The sequence below is a fragment of the Aotus nancymaae genome, unplaced genomic scaffold (assembly GCF_030222135.1).
Source record: "Aotus nancymaae isolate 86718 unplaced genomic scaffold, 86718_ANA_hifiasm-v0.15.2.pri h1tg000002l, whole genome shotgun sequence".
NCBI classification, from domain to species: domain Eukaryota; kingdom Metazoa; phylum Chordata; class Mammalia; order Primates; family Aotidae; genus Aotus; species Aotus nancymaae.
This window is the reverse complement of record NW_026988413.1, coordinates 35,053,350-35,078,028: the sequence shown is the minus strand read 5'-3', so window position 1 is coordinate 35,078,028 and position 24,679 is coordinate 35,053,350.

The window sequence follows — 24,679 nt, the reverse complement described above, 5'->3', positions numbered from 1 at the left end:
GTGTAAGCCACCATGCCTGGCCAAATATCTTTCAAAATGTAAAACTACTAGCTGGGCCTGGTGGCTCATATCAGTAATCCCAGTGCTTTGTGAGGCTGAGGCTAGAGGATCGTTTCAGCCCAGGAATCATAGTTAGCCACGATCATGCCACTGCCCTCCAGTCTGGGTGATATAGTAAGACCCCATCTCTAAAACGAACAAACTAAAAGACCATCTATGCTTATTATTACCCCCGAAATTTAACATTGATACAAAAATATTAAAGTATTATTCAGAGTTTTCCAATTTTCCCCAAATATACTTCAATTTTTTTTTTTTGATAAAGGATCCAACCAATGGATTGATCATTATATTTCTGGAACTATCCCCCTTCCTGACCATTTTTTTGGTCTTTCACAAAATGACATTTTTGAAGAGTCTAGACCATTCTCGTGGAATTATCCTACCATCTGGATTTGTTTGATTGCTCCTTCATGGTTAGGTTTTGGTTAAACTTCTTTTTTTTTTTTTAAGACAAAGTCTTCCTTTATTGCCCAGGCTGGAGTACAGTGGTGCAAACACGACTCACTGCAGTCTCAACCACAGGTGGCATGCACCTGTGGTCCCAGCTACTTGGTAGGCTGAGCGATCCTCCCACCTCAGCCTCCCGAGTAGCTGGGACCACAGGTCCTTGCCACCACACCCAGCTAATTTTTAAATTTTTTGTTTAGACAGAGTCTCACTATGTTGTTCAGGCTTGTCTCAAACTCCTGGGCCCAAATGATTCTCCTGCCTTGGCCTCCCAAAGTGCTGTAATCACAGACATGAGCCACTGCACCTTGCTGGTTAAGCATTTTTGACAAGAAGACTACATAGGTGATGTATGCTTCCCACAATTCGGGTGACACATAATAGTTTATCCTACCATTGGTGATACCAAATTAGATCATTCAGTTAAGGTGACTTCTGCTAGACCTCTCCTTTGCTAAATTACCTCTTCAGAAAGTCACCTGGGGTGGAGGACTAGCTACATAATTTGCAGTGTACAGTACAAAAATCAAAGTGCTAGGCTCCTTGTTTTAAAATTATTAAGAATTTCAATATGGCAACAATGGAGCATTAAACCAAGCAGGAGGCACTACTCAGTATAGGGTCCTGTGTGACTGGTGTCATGCCTGTGAAGCTGGCCCTGTGTGAGGTGATTCCTTGGGATCATCTAAATATCTTCTTCCCTAATGACCTTTCATTCAATAGTTTTGCATTTATTGATGGCTTTCCCTGAATTAATTTTTATCTCAGTGGCTGCAAATAAGTGATTTCCTAATTTTGTTATTGCTCTTGTATTTATTTGCTGGCATTCTGTAGAAAAAGCTCTTTTATAAACCTAAGTTCATACAAAAATCTGCATGTGAATGTTTATAGTGGTTTGTTCATAATTGTCCAAAACTGGAAATAGCCCAGATGTTCTTTAATGAGTGAATAGATAAACAAATTATGTTGCATCCATACAGTAGATTATTATTCAGGGAAAAAGAAAGAACAAACTACAGATACATGAAACAATGTGGTGGAATCTTAAATTTAAATACATTTTCCTAAGTAAAAGAAACCAGTTTCAAAGGCTACATTTTGTAGAATGTCATGTAAAATACAACATTCTGAAAAAAGCAAAATATAGGAACAGAAGTATATCTCCTGTTACCAGAGGTTGGGGTGAGGGGAAGTATTGATAACAAAGGGAAATAAGAGGGAATTTTTGGCATGATGGAACTATTTTATATCTTAATTTTGGTGGCAGTTACATGGTTGTATGCATTTATCTAACTCATGTAATTGTATACTACTAAAAAATTTTACTGTAGGCAAATTTGAAAAAGTGAGTAACTTAAAAACTAATAAAATTAGTCATGTTAAAAAAAAATACCTCACCTTCCCAGTACTTGAGATAACTAGGGACTCATGGATTCTCTTTTTATTAAACATACAATATGTTCTACTATACCATGATCTGCATGTTCTACTTATGCCATTGATATTATTAGTATAATAATGTTCTCTACTAATACCATTTTTTACCTTTTATTTTAAAATTATTATAAATTTATAGGAAGTTGCAAAAATAATGCATAGAAGCCCTGAAAATGCCTCACCTTGGTTTCCTCTGTGGTTACATTCTAGGTAACTATAAGTTCAATATCAAAACCAGGAAAATGCCATTAGTACAATATATGTATATATTTCGGAGCCACTTTATCATATATGTAAATTAATATAAATATAACTACAATCATGATACAGAACTAGTTCATCACCAAGAATGTTTCCAGCATGTTACACGTATAGTTACATCCATCTCCTTAACGCCTACCGCTCCTAACTCTTGGACTAACCTGTGTTCTAGCACTGTAGTTTTGCAATTTTGAGAATGCTATGTGAATGAATTACACGGTATATGACCTTTGGAGACTGGCTTTTAAAATTTAGCATAATGTCCTTGAGATCCATTCAAGTTATTGTGTGTAGCGGCAGCTTCTTTCTTTGTATTGCTGAGTAATATTCCATGTGCAGGTGTACCACTATGTGTTTATTCACCTGCTGAGGGATATTTTGGTTGTTTCTCATTTCAGACTATGACAAATAAAACTCTGAATAGTCAGCTTACAGCTTTTTGTGTAGTCACTATTCTTTGTCATGTTAAACATTGTTCCAAATTCGGCCACTAGAAGCCCCATCAATTCAGTTCAGGTGTACTATTTTCTTAATTGCAATGTGATTTTCATATAGAAAAATTTATCCTCTTAAGGGTATAGTTCTATGCATTTTGCTCAATATATAGAAGTATGTAACTATCACCAGAACAAAATGGAGAATAGTTTCATCACAATAAAAGATTTCCTTGTGGCACTTTATCGTCAACTCTTTGCTCCACTCCAGAGCAATCACCGATTCATTCTCTGTGTCTTTAGTTTTGCCTCTAGTCTCCTTTTGATATATCTTTAATAATCTCTAAATAAGTCCTTGTTTTTGGCATAGTAAGATGTTCTAAACTCATCTTCTTCTTTTTCTACCCCAAATCTAGTGAGGATTGATTTAAACACCTGTGCACTTTGCAAATGGGGAGGAAGAAACCTCCAAAATATGCCATGGTAATTGTACTAAATGGGTTTTTATTTGCCCAATTTATTGACAAAAAGAACTTAGTGATTTATTTTAAAATTTTAAACAGAAAACCTTGGAATATGCTTTGGAGTTAGTGCATGAAGTTAACTTTCTAGCTATACTTTATTTTCCCTAGTTTATAGGAAAAGTCCTATTTATAGCTATATCTATATCTATCTATGTTAACTGCAAAATTTAGAGATGGGATTTTACTTACAACTTTACCAAAGAATGTAAATATTTTTATATTTCAGCTGATATTTTGACTAGACTTATCTAGAAATTTGAGTCATACCTTGGTCATTTAAAAGCACATTTATTCAATGCATAGCTTACTGAATGACTGCTATGTGCCAGGTCCTTTGCAACACTCCAGAAATAAAAGTAGAGGGAAATATGTCTTGGAGAGAATAGGGCCATGTAGGTAGACATATCACAATATCAATACCATAGGGGCTATTCAAGCCACCAGAATACAGTACTTTGTGAAGATCTAACTTAAGATAAACCCACATTAAGTGCCCATATTAGAAAATATGTTTTTATGAAATACAAAAAATGGAAGGGGAGCTTATCCTACCCTGTTTACACAGAAACATCAAGTAGGGTTGGTGAATCAATTTAAGAATTCACAGTTTTGTATGATCTGTGAGGAGTTAATAAACTGCTTAGGACTAGCATTCAGCAGAAGAAGGATAGAAGGAGTAAACAGGAAAATACTGGTGAAGTAATACTTCACCCTGGCAACTCCGGTGCAAACCTCATCTGTAGCAGGGTGGGGGTAAGATCTGAAGATGGAACAAAGAGATATGATTACTCAAAATGCTATAATATTAATATATTCTAACTCAGGACTGGAAAAGGAGAATGCTTTTTGGTGAGGAAAGAAACATTTATATAGAATCTATGTTTTGGGGGGATGGAAATATATTATATTTACTTATTTATTTATTTTGAGACAGTGTCTCACTCTGTTGCCAGGCTGGAGTGCAGTGGCATGATCTCACTCACTGCAGCCTCAGCCTCCTGGGCACAAATAATCTCTTGCCTTAGCCTCCCAAGTAGTTGGGACCACAGGTGTGTGCCACCATGCCCAACTAATGTTTTGTACGTTTTTTTTTGCAGAGACAGGGTTTCACCATGTTGCCCAGGCTGCTCTCATACTTCTGAGCTCAAGCAATCCACCTGCCTCAGTCTCCCAAAGTGCTGGGATTACAGGTGGGAGCCACCATCCCGAGCCAGGAAGTGTATTTATTTTTTAGGCAAATTTGGCTATAGTGGATTGCAGGGAAGAAGTGAGGGCCAGATGAGGAGAAAGGGAAAGTGGGGCCTTAGAGAACTCAAGGCTCAGGGCAGAAAAGAAAGTAGGGTGGATGTTAAACTTCCTTTTTAACTTCCTTTTTAATTACTGGCCAGTTCATCAAGTAGAAAAGGAGGGTGGAGTTTGAAAGTCTAAACATGAATTTAGAATTTCTCTGTGATTCAGAGAAATACTTTGCAGCTATAAGATTTCAGTGGTAAAAGATCCCCGGTGACTGAATAATATTTGATGTAATTGGAAGAGTAGTTTGTCAAAGTTGCTCATTTACCTCCAAGAAATAATTTAAATAATGGAAATAATAGTTTTGTTTTTTTTTTTAAATCTAGTAAAACATTTAAGGGTATGTGACTATATTTGGCAAGATACTTTGTAGTTGAGAAAATTATGCTCCTTATACTTAACAGATTTTTAAAAATCGAAGTAGCAGAAGGAGATCATTAGATTTTAAAATACAAATAAGAAAATAATGCTGAAGATATCTGGCCAGACTAAAAAAAAATTGCTTATAATGGGAGGAAAAAAACACTTTTCTAAACTGTATTGATCACGACCCTTTCACTAATAATAATAATATAGAACGGTTATTTTGACAAGGTGAATGCCATAAAGTTAGCTGTGGAAGACTAAAAATAACTTTACCTTGGAAACAAAATGACACACATAAGCACCTCAGCTTTGTCCTCTTTTTAGCTGTGTGAGGCTCAAACATGATAATAAAATGATCTGTAAAAGGTAAAGACTAACAAAAAGAAGAGCATTGCTATTAAAGGTGTTTCCAGAGAAGTGCATGGAGTCCATAGAAGAGAAGAAACGAGGAGGTGACGCCACTCCACAAGCAGAAGAGAATCAGGTTCCCACCCTAAAAATCAGTCGACAGTATATTTTTGGATAGAGCTATAGAATTTGACATTGTGGAAGGCAGGCTCTCAGATGGTCCCTAGTAATTGCTGCCTCTTGGTATTCATGTCCTTGTTTAGTGCCCTCCCACAATGCACACAGTCCCCAGGGAGGGACTGTGTGACCAGCAGAATCTGGCAAGAGTTAAATTCTATCATTTCTGTGATTAGCTTAAGACATAGCTTCCATCTCTCTCTCTTTCTCCCTGTTTTTAATTATTCACCTTATAAAATGCCAACCGGTGTGTTATAAGCTGCCCTATGGCCAACAGCTACATGAGTGAGCTTAGAAGTGGACCCTTTAACCCAGTCTTCCGATGACATCTGCCACAGCTAACTATAGCCCCATAAAAGATCCTGAGCCACAACTACTTAGCAAGGCAACTCTTGGATTCTTGTCCCCTGAAACTGTGTGAGATAATAGATATTTGTTACTTGAGCAGGTAAACTTGGGGAATTTTAAAAAAATATTGCTCAGTAATGTATCAACTTGGCTGAACTAAACTACATTTACCAGAATTCCCTTTCCTGTATGTTTCCAGTTAGGGCCAAAAGGGAATTTCTTGCAGGGGATTTGGAAGACGGAAATGAAGCCACAGCCTTTTGTACTCGCACACATCGTCAACCGTCTGCTAACTCACCAAACTGGGACAAGGCGGTAGCCAGGACTGCAACTAGCCCACTTTGTTCTGGATCCTTCTTCAGCTTCTCTGTCTCCTGAGGCAGGTGGGTGTGTTTAGTTCTGTGAAGAGGAACCTGGCTTCTTTCGGACATCCACATCACTAAGATCAGAGATAGTGTGAACTGACTTAGGGTTCATTCTGTCCTCATGAGCTACTCACTCACTTGCATTTCAGGTTGTCTTTGTTCTCCACCACTTTACTTTCCATCTTTTCTTCCTAAATACCTGCTCTTTGGACTTCAACCTCAGATTTAGACATGAAATCAGCAGGCTTATAGGAACTGCTTAACCAGCACACCCAGTTGAGTAAGGTTAAATCCATGCCACAAATTCCTTTGTATTTATGTGTGTGTGTGTGTGTGTGTGTGTGTGTGTGTGTGTGTATTATATATGCTATCTATTTTACAAGTGTGAGTGTATGTACATACACATATACACATATATATGCATACATACATATATACACATACACACACACACACGCACACCCCCCCACACACAATACAACTGGTTTTGGCAACATGGGATCAGTTGGATCCATCATCAAAAAGAAAAAGATAATATTTACTGGCCTGTTTATATTCAAATTCACATGACTGCTCATTTTTTTCCTCACTTCTGGTTCTACCAGCTCCAGTTTTCTATTTTTGTCTAGTACTACTACAAAGCAAATAGCTATTGGACTGTTTTCTCTAGAAGTGAAATGTCAGTACTCTTGTAAATGAAAGCTGATGATGATCATCATAATTCAAAATGACATTAAAAAAAGGAAGATACCAAAAGTTTCATATGTTTAAGGAGCAAGATAAAGGCAAAGTAAAAGAAATATACAGAGTTTCTTGCTTCGACTCCTTGAATAGAAGTAGAAGGAAGAGCCTCCGTTACCATCCTCTCCTCTTCCAACATCTTCAACCTATGGATGAAGATAAGAGATCCAATGAAACAGTCAATGGGGTAGTGTGCTCCTAGGTTAAACCTCACCCCTGGCTATTTAGTTTATATCTGAAAGCACTCCATGTGCTCTCTACTCTGTAAGAAAGACATAATTGGCTGGGTGTGGTGGCTAGCACCTGTAATCCTGGCACTTTGTGAGGCAGAGACAGATGGATCTGGAGATCAGGATATCGAGACAATTCTGGCTAACACAGCGAAACCCCATCTCTACTAAAAGTACAAAAAATTAACCGGGCATGGTGGCACATGCCTGTAGTCCCAGCTACTCAGGAATGTGAGGCAGGACGATCACTTGAACCCGAGAATCCGAGGCTGCAGTGGGCCGAGAGCTCGTCACTGCACTCCAGCCTGGGTGACAGAGCGAGACTCCATCTCCAAAAAAAGATATAATTGTGTGGGAAATATTCTAATATTTTGATATGTAACTTTTAGAGAAGGAAGGAATTGATATTTTAAAAAACACCAATCGTGGGCATGGGATTGGGTTAGGCACTTTACATACACCATCTCATTTTGTGAATATCTTATATTCACAAAACAATGTCATGAAGCTGATGGTGCTGCCAATATTTTACAGATGATAAAATAGGCTCAAATGACTTATGTAACTTGCCTGTGCAGAGCTGGGCAGATCTGTCAGACTTTAAAGTAAATGTGCTTTCTATTAAATGGCACTGTTCCCTTTAGAGATGTCTATTCTGTAAAGAATAATTACAGTAAGGGCTTAATTTCCTCCTTGGTCTGAGGAAAATGTGGATTGGCTGGAAGTGTTTCTAAAGTATGTAACTTGCAATTGAGTTATATGCTCCAAATATATTTACATATAAAAATATGAGTTTTGCTTTCTCAAAAATCAGTATTTGTTTAATTTTCTTTTCTAGACAGGGTCTCACTCTGTTACCCAGGTTAGGGTACAGTGGCATGATCAGAGCTTACTACAGCCTTCACTCCGATAGCTGGGATTACAGGCGCATGCCACTATGCCTAATTTTTTTGTATTATTAATCTTTTTGTAGAGATGAAGTCTCCTTATGTGCCTAGGCTGAAAAATAGGTTCTCTCAGGGGTCAGCATGGCATTGAGATTAAGAAAATGAGTTCCAAGGTCATATTGCATGAGCTGATAGCAGCAGCTCGACCACTTACTTTGTGACTTTAAGAAAGTTACTTAACTCCGTGCTTCAGTTTTCTCAACTTTACAACAGACCTAATAATAGTGCCCACATCTAGTGTTGTTAAGATTAAAATATGTATTTTGTCAAAACCATTAATCTAACACTATGGATTTACTATGGGTTGGACATTGTTCTTAGTGCTTTGCCTATAATAACTCATTTATTACAAAGACCTTGTGAAGCAGATTTTGTTACTATTTCCATCTTGCAGATGATTAAACCAAAGAACAGAGAGATTGAGAGTAATTTGCTCAAGGTTACCTGTCTATTGAAATCAAGAAGTCTGGCTTTGGAGTTTATGACCTTAACCATCATGCTAAACTGCTTCTCAAGCACCTAGCAGAGTGCTTGGTGCAGAGTTCACATTCTATACATGTTAATTCTAATATATACTTTCAAAATGTTCTTTCATTGACCTGGCTTCTTTAAACTCTGTTAAATGCTGCTGGGCACTGTGTTCATACGTATGCAAGGTCATTCAGTGCTAATCAAGAATGAACCGCCGATGAAGGCATTTACTAAAAGCAGAAAGCTCTAGTGAAAGGCTTTTGGAATTATCTACTCAAGAGATTTTATTTGATGTCACATTGTCTTTTAATTTTTTTTTTTTTTTTGAGATGAAGTGTTACTCTGTTGCCCAGGCTGGAGTGCAGTGGCACGATCTCTTTGCTTACTGCAATCTTCGCCTCCCAGGTTCAAGCTATTCGCCTGCCTTAGCCTCCCAAGTAGCTGGGATTACACGTGCTTACCACCATGCCCAGCTAATTTTTGTATTTTTAGCAGAGATGGGGTTTTGCCATATTGACAAGGTAAATCGTATGCACACTAAAGGTAGAGGGAGAACCTCTGCTACACATTATACCAAAGCATCTCTGGAATATGTATATATGTATATATCTCTTATAACTAAGTCATGAAAAAGAAGTCTGTCATTTAGTGCTCTTCCTAGTTCATCTTTAAACAGGAGCAGTATTTTTACATCTTGCAGTAAGTCAACTCATAAGGCAGAACTTAAAGTAAAGGTGGTTCCTAGATTCCTGGGCAGTCACAAACCAATTTATTCAATCTCTGTAGGGTGAAGTTGGGGTAGATGCATATTTAATAACATTTTTGGAGTTTCTTATGCAAAATTGATTTATGAGAGCCCTGGCCTAGGATGAACTGTACTCAGAGGAGTTTCTGTGTGGATTGACTTTTGCATTCCTTGAGTCACAGGAAGAAACTGGGTCTGTTTATCTTGAAGCCTCTTTGACAGGCCATTTGGGGCCACCTCTGACTTTTGCCTCATAGTGTTATGTTTTACTAAATAAAATTCATTTTGTTTTTTGAATCACCAGCTTCTCTGTCCCACCTTTTGTAACTAGTTACCTAATTTCAGGTCTCTAAGTGGTCACTGTTTTATTAACCTATAGCAAAGCAAACTACAGTAATAAATGGGCCAGGTGCAGTGATTTCATGCCTGTAATCCCAGCACTTTGGGAGGCTGAGGTGGGAAGATTATTTGACGTCAGGAGTTTGAGACCAGCCTGAACAACATGGTAAAACCCCATCTCTACTAAAAATAGCAATAAAAAAATTAGTCAGGCCTAGTGGCACATGCCTGTAATCTCAGCTACTAGGGAGGCTGAGGCAGAAGATTTGCTCCTAGGAGGCAGAGGGAGGTTGCAGTGAGCAAGATCATGCCACTACACTCCACCCTGGGTGACAGAATTAGACTTTGTCTCAAATAAAATAAAATAAATAAGATAAATGAAGCATGCTCATGGAAATTCCAAACAATACCTCACTGGTTGTGTCCTAAACAAGAAAATTTTGAATTGTTTCCGCAGTTAAGACAATGGCTGTTAATCAAGTGTGTTAACCATGTATTAGTCACTTAGTTGTTTGGAGAAGGCAAAAAACTTATTTCAAGGATACTAAAGGAAATCTTGTGGCCAAACTTACAGACAAAGGGAATAATTATTTAATTACAACTACACAGAAACAAGCCTTATATAAGATACAATTATGTAAGGGATGTTAACAACCTGACATTGGTTTGAACAGCACTACAATTAATTGTGAGAGTCAAATGAGCTGTAGCATACCCAGAAGCCTATGTATAATACTTTGTAGGTTCTGAAAATGTGTGAAAATGAAGAAAGGTGAACAAGAATAACTGACTTCATATTCTGGAATAAGAATGAAATACATTTTATAGTTTGTGATGAAATACTCCTAATAAGAAATCAGTGGATATGGGCAGGAACTTATAATTAATAGACTGGAAATAGAAACTACATACAATGGAGCAGGGACCTCCTCGCCCCAAGCATGGAAATAAAGGAAAATCTTGAGTTCTTTCAAGGGAAATTCCAGGCACCTGGCTGGCAAGAAGGTAGTAATTTAAAACAATAGCCAAGGGAATTAGAATCATGAAATGTTCCCTACAGAAGCTAAAGATAACCTCTTAGTATATATCCCTGTGTCGTTCTTTAGAAACCCACTGGCAGGCTGGGCACAGTGGCTCATCCCTTTAATCCCAGAACTTTGAGAGGCCGAGGCAGATGGATTACTTGAGGTCAGGCATTCAACACCAGCCTGGCCAACATGGTAAAACCCCATCTCTACTAAAAATACAAAATTAGCCGGGTGTTGTGGCAGGCACCTGCAATTCCAGCTACTCGGGAGGCTGAGGTAGGGGAACTGCTTGAACCAGGGAGGTGGAGGCTGCAGTGAGCTGAGATCGCACCACTGCACTCCAGCCTGGGCGACAGAGCAAGACTCCATCTCAAATAAATAAAAATAAATAAATAAAATAAAAATAAAATTAAAAGGCAATGTGACATCAGATAAGTAAAATCTTTTAAGTAGATATTTCCAAAAGCCTTACTGGAGCTTTTTGCTTTTAGCAAATCCCACTGCACTCTAGCCTTAGTGACATAATGAGTGACAGAATGATAGTCTTTCTCAAAAAAAAACAAAAAAAAAAAAAAAAAAAAAAAGGAAGAAACGCGCTGGCAGGTAGACCTCAGATAAAGGAGAATTGAGGACTGAACTCTGACTCCAGTTCTTAGTTCTAAAGTTATTCTTGAAGGCCCTAGAAGAAATCATGCCCAGGAGCCAGAGCTAACACATCTTTCTGCTGACCCCAGATTTTAAAACAAAGCTCTTGCCTGATCAACTGCACAATCAGAACATCTTTGATTCCGTTTAACACTTGTAATCTCCTACTTCAAGATAACTCACCTTTTTAGACCAAATCAACATGCAACCTCCTTGTATTAATTTATGATTTTGCCTGTAACTTCTGTTTTTCTGAATTTACCCCTGACTTTAAAAAGTATTTGCTTGCAAGCCATCAGGGAGGTCGGATCTTAAGCATAAGGTGCCTGATTCTTTCGTTGCTTGGCACCCTGCAAAATAACCCCCCTCCTTTCTCCCACTGCAAACCTCGGTGTGGATATTTGGATATATTGGTCCAGTGCCAGGCACCTGGACCCCAGTTCAGTTGAGTAACATGAGGAAGGGGGAATCACGCCCAGTAGTGGCAGATAATGATATAGCAGTTAAGGAGAAATCACTTAGGCAGATAGTAAGGGTATGGGAGTCCTCCGTAAGCTTTTTCTTTTTACTGAAAAGCAGCCCCAAATCATGTAACAAAGAACAGCCTGTAAAGTTGAGCTGTAGACATAGACAAGCAAGCTTGGAGCTTGCAGGGGTGAATGCTGACAGGAACTAGGAAGTCAACATGTTCAAAATGGCAGCTCCAGCTTCCCTTCTCTGCCCACCATGTGTACAGTAAAGAGCAGACAAGATGACACCCACCAAGGAGAATTCATTTGCATAATAGGATTAGGGTGGGGCTACCAGCCTTCCCCAGGCACTATGTAAGCATCATACCTAATCAAACCAATCTGTGAGCCCTGTGTAAAACAGACACCACCTCCTCAAACTGGGCTATATAATCTGGTGCATTTGTCACCAGTCGGTTTTTTTCCGCTGGAAGACCACTTTCTCTATAGAGAGAGCTGTTTCTCTTTCTCTTCTCTTCTGCCTATTAAACCTCCACTCTGAAACTACTCCTGTGTATCTGTGTCCTAAATTTTCATGGTACTCGATGAGGAACCCCAAGATATATACCCCAGACAACACAGCCACTTTAATAATGAACACTGTTCTCTCCAGGGAAAAAGAATTCAGGTGTGTCTGGGCTTGGATCTAGGAAGTGAGACTTTCTTTCACCAACTTGGAAAGCAAAGTTGTATAATGTAGATAGCCTGGTGCAGGGACCCAAGGATTCTTGTTGGTAAATATGAATGGAGAGAAGGTAAGAGTCTGAGAAACTCAATGCCTGATGTGAACCTAGGAAGCCATGCTTACAAGCGTTGCTGATGAGAGAGACGCAGTGGATGGTGGTGGGGGTGTCTGTCTGGGGTTAAGTGGAGCTAAATGGCTATGTTTGCACCTTTGTAAGCAAAATAAAATATGTTGCTTCTTCTCATGATAAAGAATTTCCAGATGTCAGAGGCCTTTGAACCAGAGCAAATCCATCTTTAAAAGGGGCTGGGTAAAATAAGGCCAAGACCTAGTGGGCTGCATTCCCAGACAGCTAGGCATTCTAAGTCACAGGATGAGATTCTAAGTTACTTGCTGATGCTTCAGATTGCAGTAAAGAAGCCAGCCAGAACCCACCAAAACCAAGATGGCAACCAGAGCAACCTCTGGTCATCCTCACTGCTACGCTCCCACCAGCACCATGACAGTTTACAAATGCCATGTCAATGTAAAAGAAGTTACCCTAGATGGTCTAAAAAGGGGATGCGTGAACAATCCACCCCTTGTTTAGCATATAATCAAGAAATAACCATAAAAATGGGCAACACGCAGCCTTCTGTGCTGCTTTTCCTATGGATTAGCCATTCTTTTATTCCTTTACTTTCTTAATAAATTTGCTTTCATTTTACTCTGTGGATTCACCTCACATTCTTTCTTGCGTGAGAACCCACTTTTGAGACCTGGGTCTGGACCCATTTCTGGTAACACTGGCACTCAGGACCCCACTTTTTTTCTCTGTTCCAGTGGGGATTTCCCACTTCATAGCATCAAGCTATGGCAGCCAGTATTGATTGCTCTCCTGGGCAGTAGGAGCCTGGGAGTTGTAGTTCCACCTGGCTTCAATCCCCTAGGTCCCCTGGATTTTTATCTAAATGCAGTCCTTACAAACAAGGTTCTTTTAAATGGAAATCAAGCAGAACCTTCTCCTTTAGGCTAAAACTGTTCAGTTTCCTGATGCCAGGAGATGATTACTCACTCGCTACTTCCTGGTTCCTGTGTCCACAAATTCCTTGAATTAGCTAAAGAATGCAGTCAGGCAAATTCCATTTTCTTACTCAGACACTTGACTGAATTTCTCCTTTACCCTCATTTCTTCTGCTTCTTTTACTCTTATCATTTCTCTAAATTTATATTTTTCTTCTACACTTTATAAATTGTTTTTCTCTCTGTAAATACAAATTTCACAAATTTCCAGAACCTACCAAGTATTATACATAGGCTTCTGGGGGTGCTACAGCTCATTTCACTCTCACAATTAAGATTGTAGTGCTGTTCAAACCAAACAATGTCAGGTTGTTAATATCCCTGATAGAATTTTATTTTATATAAGGCTTGTTTTGTGTACTTGTGATTAAATAGTTATTCCCCTTCTCTGTAAGTTTGGCCACAACATTTCCTTTAGTATCCTTGAAATAAGTTTTTTGCCTTCTCCAAACAACTAAGTGACTAATATGTGGTTAACACACTTGATTAGGAACCAGTTCTTAATTGTGGAAAAAATTCCAAAATTTTCTTGTGTATGATACAACCAGTGAGGTAAGTTGTTTAATATTCCATGACCATGTTTCCTTACAGGAAGTACAGACTTTACTGCTAGCATGTCTACAAATCACCATGTAAATAACAGATGCAACCAATCATGATCAGTGACCTTCACATCACCTCTTTAAAAGTCTGTCAGTGATTGGTCACTGCACATCTGTTATTCAATTTACTCACAGAAAGCAAAACATGAAGTTGTGTTGCCTCCTGGTTTCCCAGCAGTAGAGAGTTAATGTAGACAAAGTAATTTAACTTTTAAAGCACTGATTATCCTGGGGACTTCAAAATGTGAAAATTTGCTTTTTAGCACCAACACAACGTCATTATCCAGCCAATGGGACAAGGGAGTTCTTTTAACTTTTAAAGCCTTATTTCTTATATGAACTTGAAGCAGGGTATTGATACTATAACTGGAAATCATGCAACTTCTTCAGCTGAATTTTTGGAGAAATGTGGCATAAAGCATGCAATTGAAAACATTTATGCATTATAGCAGGAAGAAAAAGTGGGTAATACCTATGTAGCATGGCAGAAACTTTTACAGCACTGTGCAAGTAACTTTTCAGGATTCAAATCAAACATAGATGGAGTTAAAATAGCTCAATGTGAAAGTGGGTTTTATATCTTTAGAGGTTTTAGCAAAGTGCTTTTCTATAGCTGATTGAAATTTGTCATCTAAATTCAAGAAATTAATGGTAAATAAGGGTCGTACTAGTAGTGTTGCAGGGTCCTTACTCATACTCCCCCTTTGTTGTTTTCTGAGCATATTTTTAAGGGTGGAGTGCACACATTCTACTATGGCCTGTCCTTGGGGTTATACAGGATACCTGTGGAATGTTGGATGTTCCATGTGTGACAAAATTGTTGAAATTGTCAGCTGGCATAAGCCAGACCATTATCAGTTTTAACTTTTTTGGGCTGCCCCATAAATGCAAAAGTTAAAAGAAGATGTTTAATGACATATTGAGTGGACTCTCCAAGAAGAGCATGTGTGCTAATTAGGTGAGAATTGGTATCAATGGATACATGTACATATCTTAGTTTTCCAAATTCAGGCACGTGTGTAAAGCACTTGCCATAACTGATTAGGTTCTAGTCCTCTAGGGTTAACACCTGTTGAAAGAGGGGATGTGCCTTTGAGCTGACAATCTGGATATTGCAGGATAATTTATTTGGCTAGTCTTTGGGTAAGTTGAAATTATTTAGTTAGGTTTCTCCAATTTTGGTGAAAAAATTGATGTGATTGAATGGCTTGGTCAAGCAGTGACGTCATAACTTGTAGGTCTGCTTGATCATTATCATGAACTAGTGGGCCAGGCAGTGAGCTGTGGGTTCAAATATGTGTGATTAAAATAGGATGTATTTGTAGATCTATCAATTGCTGAAGTTAAAGAAAAAGGGCACACAGGGTGGCTCAAGAGTAGACTTAATGAGGGCTGTCTCAGGTTCTGCAATAAATAGAGTAAGCAGAGTCACCAACAATATTGATAGGCTGAGCATGAAGAGTTTCTAGGGCTGATCCAATCTCAGCTCCCCGAGTGCTAGTAAATCCAGATTGAATGAGGGAATTATGTGGTTCCCACCAAATAGCCGTTTTTCCATTCTTACCAGAGCTGTCAGTAAAAAGTGTTAAAGTGTTAGGTACAGGGGAGTGAACTACTTTGGTAGGCAAAACTACAGGAGTACAAGATAAGAACTGAAGTAGTTTGTCAGCAGGAAGGGCATGCTCTATATGGCCTGCATAAACAGAGAGTGCTATCTGAAGATCTAGACATAGGGGCAATACTGCTTTGAATTGCTTTTTACTCAAAGCAATTCTTATAACATCAGGGTTATAATCTAGCAACAGATTGCATCATCTGTGGCCCGTATAGACAACTTTACTAACTAGCTGGATATAGGAGATGGTGTTTTAGTCCTGGTATGTGAACAAAAAACCCATTCTAGGAAGCACAGCCCTGGGACCATCTGTCCTATTAATCCTGTTGGGGAATGTTTCGTAGGAAAAACAAACAATTGGATTGAATATTGTGGGTCTATGTGATCTAGTTGCGTCTAAGAAATAGCTTGCTCTATTTCCTCAATTTCCTTTTTGGCTGTGGGGGTTAAATACCTGAGAGAGTCTGGGGCTATATTGCCTTTTAAGATAAAAAACAGGCTCTGTAATTTATCAGTAGTTATGCCCAAGGTGGGGCAAAGAAAGTTAATATCACCCAGTAATTTTTGATAATCACTTAGGTATGTAGGTTGCTGGTATTTAATTTAACCTTTTGAGGTTTATTGACTGAGAAGTAGTATGTATTCAAGATAATTCCAAGGAGCAGATATTTGTAATTTTTCAGGTGCTATGATTAAATCTCTTAACTGTGCCTTTTGACAGAGGCATATAAACTTAAAAGTACTGGCTCCATTAGGGCTGCTAAATATCATCCATAAAATGAATAATTTTGCAATTAGGTTCTTTTCTACTGGGGAGCAAAGGCTGATTTACATGATACTGACACATGGTAGGACTGTTCAGCATTCCTTGAGGAAGCACTTTTCAGTGAATCAGTGACCTGGCCTTTCATTATTAATAGCTGTTATTGTAAATGCAAATTTTTCTCTGTCCTGTTCTGCAAGGGGAATAGCATAAAAGCAGTCTTTTAAGTCAATAACGATAATTCCATTTTTGAGGAATCACCATGGGGGAAGGGAGCCCCAATTGAAGAGGTCCCATAGGTTGCAGGTTAGCATTAATAGCCCGTAAGTCATGCAAACATCTTCAATTGCCAGACTTTTTGGGAATGATAAAAATGAGTGAACTCCAAGGGCTGTTAGATGGTTCTATGTGACTGGCTTTTAAATGCTCCTCAACTAATTTATGGGCTTGTTTTAATTTCTTTCTTTTTAAAGGCTACTGTTCTACCCAAAAAGGTTTTGAGAAAGCTACGTCAGGGGCAGGGGAAGAATAGGAGTGGCCATTATTAGAAAAGGGTTTGCTGTTTACCTAATTCATCAAATTCTGCCCTCCAGAGGAGGTCTTGACTGGTGTTTAAAGTTGTTTTAGCTAGCACTGACCAGTCCCATGGCCTCATATAAAAGCTATTTGCTATGGCTTCAGTTAATCCTTTTGTACATGGGCTAGTGGCTCCATTCTCTCTAATGCTTTTTCTTATCTCTTTATAAGCATCGAAAGAAATGGGTTCATTGCCTTGTCAATCTTGCATTACTGGGCAGGCCAAGAGCTTCCCTTCTCATGCCGCTTGCCTAAGACAGGGTCTCATAGCTGTAGTGTCTCCCTTGTCCTTTTGCCAGTTTATTGGGGAAGGGGGCTCAGGCAAACCCTCTGTTTCCTCTTTGGTATTTTTACCCGGTAATGTTGGCGCTGAAGGAGAAGGAGGAGTCAGTAAGAGAGGTGACAGTTCCTCTTCCCTTCCTTTTTTAGGCTTTTCAGTGTCGCGTGGGGGCAAAGCAGCCCTAAGACTCATAACGTTAAAGATATTACTGGGACCCATTGCCTTTGTGCATGATATTGTTTAGGACTTCTCCCCACTAGTTCCTAGAGCTCTACGTCCAGCGTGCCTTCTTCCGTGAACCATAGGTTATGGGAAACAACAGTTTACATTGGATCTCTTAATTGAGCCTGCGAAACCCAGGCTCTGCTAGCTTTAAGCAGTTGTTTCAATACTTTTATATACTATTTCTGTTGTGCTGATAACTGTTATCTTATGATGAAACCCTGGCTTGAACAATCCCCTCCAACTTGGAAATCTTGCGCGGGCACCAACGACTTACTGACTTACTGGCTGCGCAGTCTCTTCACCTTCGTTTTTGCGGGTTCCGTCGCAATCTGTTGCAGCATTCTTCACGCAGGGCACCAGCTGTCGAGTCTGTCCCGCAGACTCTGGCCGAATGATTGATGAAAGGAGTATGCAGACACAGGTATTTTGCCTGTGAGCGTGGCTAGGGAACCAGACAGCTTAGCACCCGCAATGAGAAAGTGCGAGCCCCAACAAGCCAGAGACGCTTGCATTTATTTAGTATAGATTTAATGACAAAGGCCTGGAGCAAATATCATTTGTGGGTAATTAACATTGTTGACCCCCCTGAGGTAGGGGGCAGTCCTTCACACAGATGATCAAAGCTTGGTTTCCAGAAAAATAGGTAAATAAACCTATCTAGACAAATTCCTTTTCTTTCTTTCTTTCTTTCTTTCTCTTTCTTTCTTTCTTTCTTTCTTTCTTTCTTTCTTTCTTTCTTTCTTTCTTTCTTTCTTTCTTTCTTTCTTTCTTTCTTTCTTTCTTTCTTTCTTTCTTTCTTTCTTTCTTTCTTTCTTTCTTTCTTTCTTTCTTTCTTTCTTTCTTTCTTTCTTTCTTTCTTTTCTTTCTTTCTTTCTTTCTTTCTTGGATGGAGTTTTACTCTTATTGCCCAGGCTGGAGTGCAATGGTGTGATCTTGCTCACTGCAAACTCCACCTCCCAGATTCAAGCGATTCTCCTGCCTCAGCCTCCTGAGTAGCTGGGATTACAAGCAGGCACCACCACACTCAGCTAATTTTTGCATTTTAGTAGAGATGGGGGTTTCACCATGTTGGCCAGGCTGGTCTCAAACTCCTGATCTCCTGATCCATCTGCTTTGGCCTCCCAAAGTGCTGGATTACAGGCATAAGCCACCACACCTGACCCTCTAGATAAATTGCTTTGCACTCCCTTTTAATCTGCCCTCTGCCATTAGCTCAGGTAGGAGGATTCAGCTGCCTTCAGCCATAATCCTTTCCCCAAGCTTTTGCAAAATCTCCCAGCCTTCCAAGAAGATTTGTGTCTGTCCTATAATTTTTCTCACCACCCTGACTGATCTCCTACAACTGCACCCGGCCCAAAATACAGGTTTTAAAGATATTTTGAGATGGCTGTTCAGATGGCCTGCAAATAGAAGTATCCCTGCAAAGCTGTCTCTTGAGAGGAAGATTTGCACCTGTAGAGAATATGCATTGACGCAGTCAGGTTTTCTCTGAAGCTTTCCCTTGTCTGGACCTAGGAAAGATGAACCTAGAGTCTGACACCTTTAAAGGTCTGAAAAAATATTACCGTCTATCCTGTCTGAGGGTTTCTGTCTCTGAGATTTCACCTAGGTAACAAGATCGCCTTTGAGAGCCAGGCTTCTTCATCTCCACACTTCCATAACCTGTCTTGCCAATGTGACTGGATTTACCACCATAACCTGTTTTTGGCCATGCTCTGAGCCCCTACAAGGATTTGGGGTAATAACTCTGTGGTTGTTTCCTATGTGTACATTAATAAATTTGTATGCCTTTTCTCCAATTAACCTGCCTTTTTTCAGTTGATTTTCCAGCAAACCCTCAGAGGGTGAAGGGGAAATATTCCCTGAGCTTCTACACCTGCCACAGCTCTAGAAGCTCTAGATAGACAGCCAGAGGGACTCAGTAAAGGTGAATTCATCAGCATAAATGAGCACAGTGGTTGTGATGAAAAAGATGAAGAATTAAAGGAATTTTAGAAATGTCATGACATTGAAAGTACAAAGCATACGATACTGGAAGCTGATTTAAACTTAAAAAGGAGACTGACAATTCACCGAGGTATAAAAATGCTTTCTTCCTATTGTAAGTTATACAACGAGAAGAAAGCAAGCACTGTTCAAACTATTCTTGATAAATGTTTTACAAAGAAATAAAGCACTTTTTACAAGTCTCTAATGCTTTTGATTATAATGCACCAAATAAATGTTAGTTTTACTATTTTTTTAACATACCTATACATTCATAACTGACAGTAAGAAGTTTTGAATATTTCACAAAAAACTTGAAAGGTCATACACAGTCATAATTTTTTTGCATCAATTATTAAGATTGGTTTGCCTGGATTCAGTTTGCACAGTCATTTTCATGGTTCCCCAAAATGTGCACAGTGAACATTGTCATATATATCACATATATAATATTTGAATGTGGAGAGAAATGGATTCATTTACTTAGGTGTTTATTTAGCACTGACTCTTTACCAAGAACTGGGGATGTACAGTGACCAAATAACAGTCTCAAATCTTATGAATAAATTTAAAATATGTCTAGTGATTTTAAGAGCTATAAAGAAAAGTAAATCTAAACAATGGGATCGAGTTTAGGGCAGTGGGATGGTATATTATATTTCTATATTGTGGTCCCTTAGAGCCTGTCTGTAAGTTAATGTTGGACATAGAAATGCAGATAGCTGGAGGAAGAGAATTCCAGGCAAAGGAAATACTAAGCATAGTATTGTTCTCCATTATTATTCATGATTCTACAAAATGTTTTTCTTGGTAGATCAGGAGCCAGATCTTGGTGTAGTATTGGAAAACAATCATAAGGCTGTTGCTGTATTTGGGAACCCATAGAATGCTCAGTATATGATGATCCCTAAATAGTTGTGCTTCCAGACCAGTGGAATAGTGCATGGATTCATCTTCTGCCTTACAATTTCTTGAAAAACATATAAATTCAAATTCTGCTTGGTTTCCCAGTACATAATTAGGCAGAGGCAATTCAGTTGAGAAAGCACTGTTTCTGCTACTCGAACATTATCTCTCAGATGCCGCACGTGTTATGGTTAACAACTCTCACGTCTTTCAACAATCTTCAATTGAAGTTTATGTATGTTTCTACTTTTGTGAGGCATATTACTGAGGCATGTTTGTGAATTAGCTCCACCTTCTCTTTACTTATTTCCACGACCAGGCCATGAACTCCGATTTTTTTTTCTCTGTTGAATGACAACTGCTTTAAGGGGAAAAAGATTGAATAGTTGGTAAAATGAAAATTAAATACATGTCACATATTTGTGGTCAAACTCCAGAAACAATTGGAAGAAAAACAAAGGTGCATTTACTGGTTAAATCTTCAAACAATCTCTGAAGGAGATACTACTATTATGCTTACTTTCAGATGAAGACCAGACTCAGAGAGCTAATAACTGGTAGATCTGGGATTTGAACCCAGACAGTGGGACTCCGGATCCTGTACTCTTAATCACTGCCTTAATCACTGAACTGGACTGAATCAAATGGCCCGATTGTCTGAGAAAATGGTTTGCCATATGCACTTCATCTTCCCTGCAGTTTTTGTGCAAGTATCATTTTGCTCCCTACAAGGTTCACTTAAGCAGAATACTGAAAAAGATCAAAGTTTTATATCCAGCTTAATAGTTTTAGAAAAATAAAAGGCAGATTGGATCAACTGAAATAAGAAATGTACTCATAAAAACATGGCTATTTCTGCAGTATAACGTAGCAACTATTAGAAAGTTTAAGAGAACTAAATGGTTATTCTTGTTATACATACACACATTAATATAAACGGAAGCTCTCTAAGTACAGTGAAAAATCACACCCTAGGTAGAGGCTATTATGAATGTTTCACAGGGCTAATGAATAGGAAGATTCAAGCTATTAGAATCAGGAAGGTTACTATATAATTTATAAAGGCTTTTAGTAATACAAAAATATCAGTGTTTTAAAAAGTGACATATACTTAGGCCATCTTCATCACAGCCACTTAAATTATTAATAAAACCATAGCTTTTAAGATGGCCACAATAAAAATGAATTTCAACACATGATACAGAGATTGTTAAGGCAGGCTGTTATTTTCTAATTTATGTGTTTGCGAAGTCTGCCTACTTTTTTAGTTCTTTTATTTTGCTCACCAACACAACAGCTTTGCTTTTTCTTGGAAGCCACACAATAAAGCAGTTCTCAGGTACTTAAGTATAAAGATGAAAGGTACTCTTCCCACTGTCCCAGTTTACCTTCTTTGTCAAGGATATGTTAGGATGTCTCTTAGGAAGCTATATTCCTCAAGTCAGAGGAAAGTGACTCCACTTTCAAAGTTCCGAATGTAACACTTACATGTAATATCTTAACTGTAAAATATTTAGGATGATTTGCTTTTACAGAAACACGTTTTACATAGCTGAGGTTAAATGATATGGAGAATCCTATTGAGTAACCTCTGACCTCAAGGAAGGATTGTCAAATCTATTGGAAACCATATATGGAAGCAATAGGGCACTTTTAAAGCCCCTTGGGTATTTCAGTCTGTTTGAGCTATTATAACAAAATACTATAAACTGGGTAGTTCATAAAAGGAATTTATTTCTCACAGTTCTGGAGGCTGGGCAATTCAAAATCAAGATTCCAGCAGGTTCAGTGTCTAGCGAGGACCCACTTTCGGGTTCATAGATGGTGTCTTCTCACTGTGTCCTCATACGGTGGAAAAAGCAACCAAGCTCCCTCATCCCTCCTTTTTAAGTGCACTAATCACTTGCATGGAATGCTCCACCCTCGTGACCTAATCAGCTTCCAAAGGCCCCACTTCCTACTATGTGACCTTGGCGGTTAGTATTTCAACATAGACATTCTGGAGGGACACAAACATTGAAGACCACAGCATCAGGTACTATGATACTAGCAAGACCCAAGAAAGGATTCTAGTTTCACTTCTCAGGATGACAAGACTTAATACATTCCTGAATATTATTTCCCTTGCTTGTGAAATGGAATGCTAGTATCAATCCTGTAAAATCTTTGCAAGGATTATAAATGTCTAATATGTCCTAGACTTAGTATGTCCAATATGGAACTCGACCTCCCTTTCCGTAATGAAAAAAAAAATTTTTCCCCAGCTTTCCCCAACTTATGAAATAGCAGGACTTTTCACTCAATTTCTCAACACAGAAACAGAAGACTTATGCTTGATTACTTTCTTACCCTCGTGTCTACATTCTATACTTTAGCAAGTGTGAAGGGTGCTCACTTTAATCTGAGTCCCAGATGTGGCCTCTTCTTATCATCTACCATTGTGTCTCACTAGACTTCCCATAGTTTCCTAAATGTTCTCTCTGCTCGGAGTCTTTCCCCTATGTTATTCTCAACACAAGAACCAGAATGACATTTTAAATGCATAGAAAAGATAATCTCATTTCCTCGTTCAAAATCCTCCTCTAATGGTCTCTTAATTCATTTAAAATGAAATCTAATCTCTTTAACATGGCCTTCAAGATGCTGCATGATCTGGCTCCTCTCTTTCTCCTTCTCCCTCCTTCTCTCTCTCTCTTTCCCTCTTATGTTCAATCACTTGATCTCCTGGTCACATCTTTCTAGCCATATTGATGGTCCTTTGTTCCTGCAATGTGCGTAACTCATTCTGATCTTATGAATGTTTGCATGTGAAGTCACACCTGGCTGGCTCTCTCATGCCTCCTCACATAAGCCTTCCCTAATCATTTATTAAAAACAGCCCCAGCCATTACCACATTATCTTGTTGAACTCTCCTCACAGCACTTATGTCTATATAAAATTACCACCTCCATAAGGTTCACAGAGCAGGAGCCTTTTCTATCTTGTTCATTGTCATATCCCAAAGATATTTAATATAAAGTAGGTTACAATTAAGTATTTAATTAACATTGGGAAGAAATGATTGGATTAATGTTGACAGATATAAAAATTTAGGCATACAATAGGCACACAGCAATGTAATATACATTTAGTAATTTAAAAATGTACAAAACTCTGAAAGACAGTGCAGTATATGTTAAGAGCTATAAAAACTCTAACAGGAATACAAACCCTCCACTTACGTGACAGTCTGGTCTATGAAGAAATGAGAAGAAATTTATGGAGAAAGTGACATTCATTAGGCCTTGAAGGATTGGTGGGGTGTTATAAGAGGAAAATGGAGGGAAATAGATGCTAAAGAGCTGTAGCAGCGTGTGCAACATCAGAGGCAGACATACTGTGTGGTTCTGTATATGTGGAAAAGAGATTAATAGGCGGGAGCATTGTGATGAGAAGCTTGAGGGATTATGTTAGGGTCAGATCACTGGGGTTATTAAAGGAATTGGGTTTTGTAGGGAATAATGTGAATATGATTTTGGTCATGCATCTGGAGGCGTCAAGCAAGCAGTTGGAGATTGTCTCAGTCTGTTTTCTGTTGCTATCACAGAATACTTGAGACAGGGTAATTTACAGAGAAAATAAGTTTGTTTGGCTGACAGTTCTGGAGGCTGGGAAGTCCAATATCAGGGAGTCAGCTCTCTGGTGAGGGCCTCATGCTGTGTTAGCCCATGGTGGAAGGCAAAAGGGCACAAGAGCCTGAGAGAAAGAGAGAAAGGGGGCCACGCTCTTTTTTTTTTGAGATGGAGTCTCGCTCTCGTCACCCAGGTTGGAGTGCAAGGGTGCAATCTCGGCTCACTGCAACCTCTGCCTCCTGCGTTGAAGTGATATTCCTTCTTCAGCCTCCAGAGTAGCTGGGATTATAGGTGTTGCCACCACATCTGGCTAATTTTTGTATTTTTCACCATGTTGGCCATGCTGGTCTCGAACTCCTGACCTCAGACGATCCACTTACCTTGGCCTCCCAAAGTGCACACTCATCTTTTTTAGCAGGAACCCACTGGCTTTATAATGACATTATTCATGAGGCAGAGCCCTCATGACCTAATTACCTCTCAACAATGTTGCATTGGGGATTGAGTTTCCAACACACAAACCTTGGGGGACACATTCTAACCACAACAGAGATTTAAGTCTGAGGCTCAGAAGTGAGGGCAGTCCCGAAATTGTAGATGTCAGGGGAAAACTGGTGGAGGTAAGTGTTAAAGCTGGGAGATAATTAAA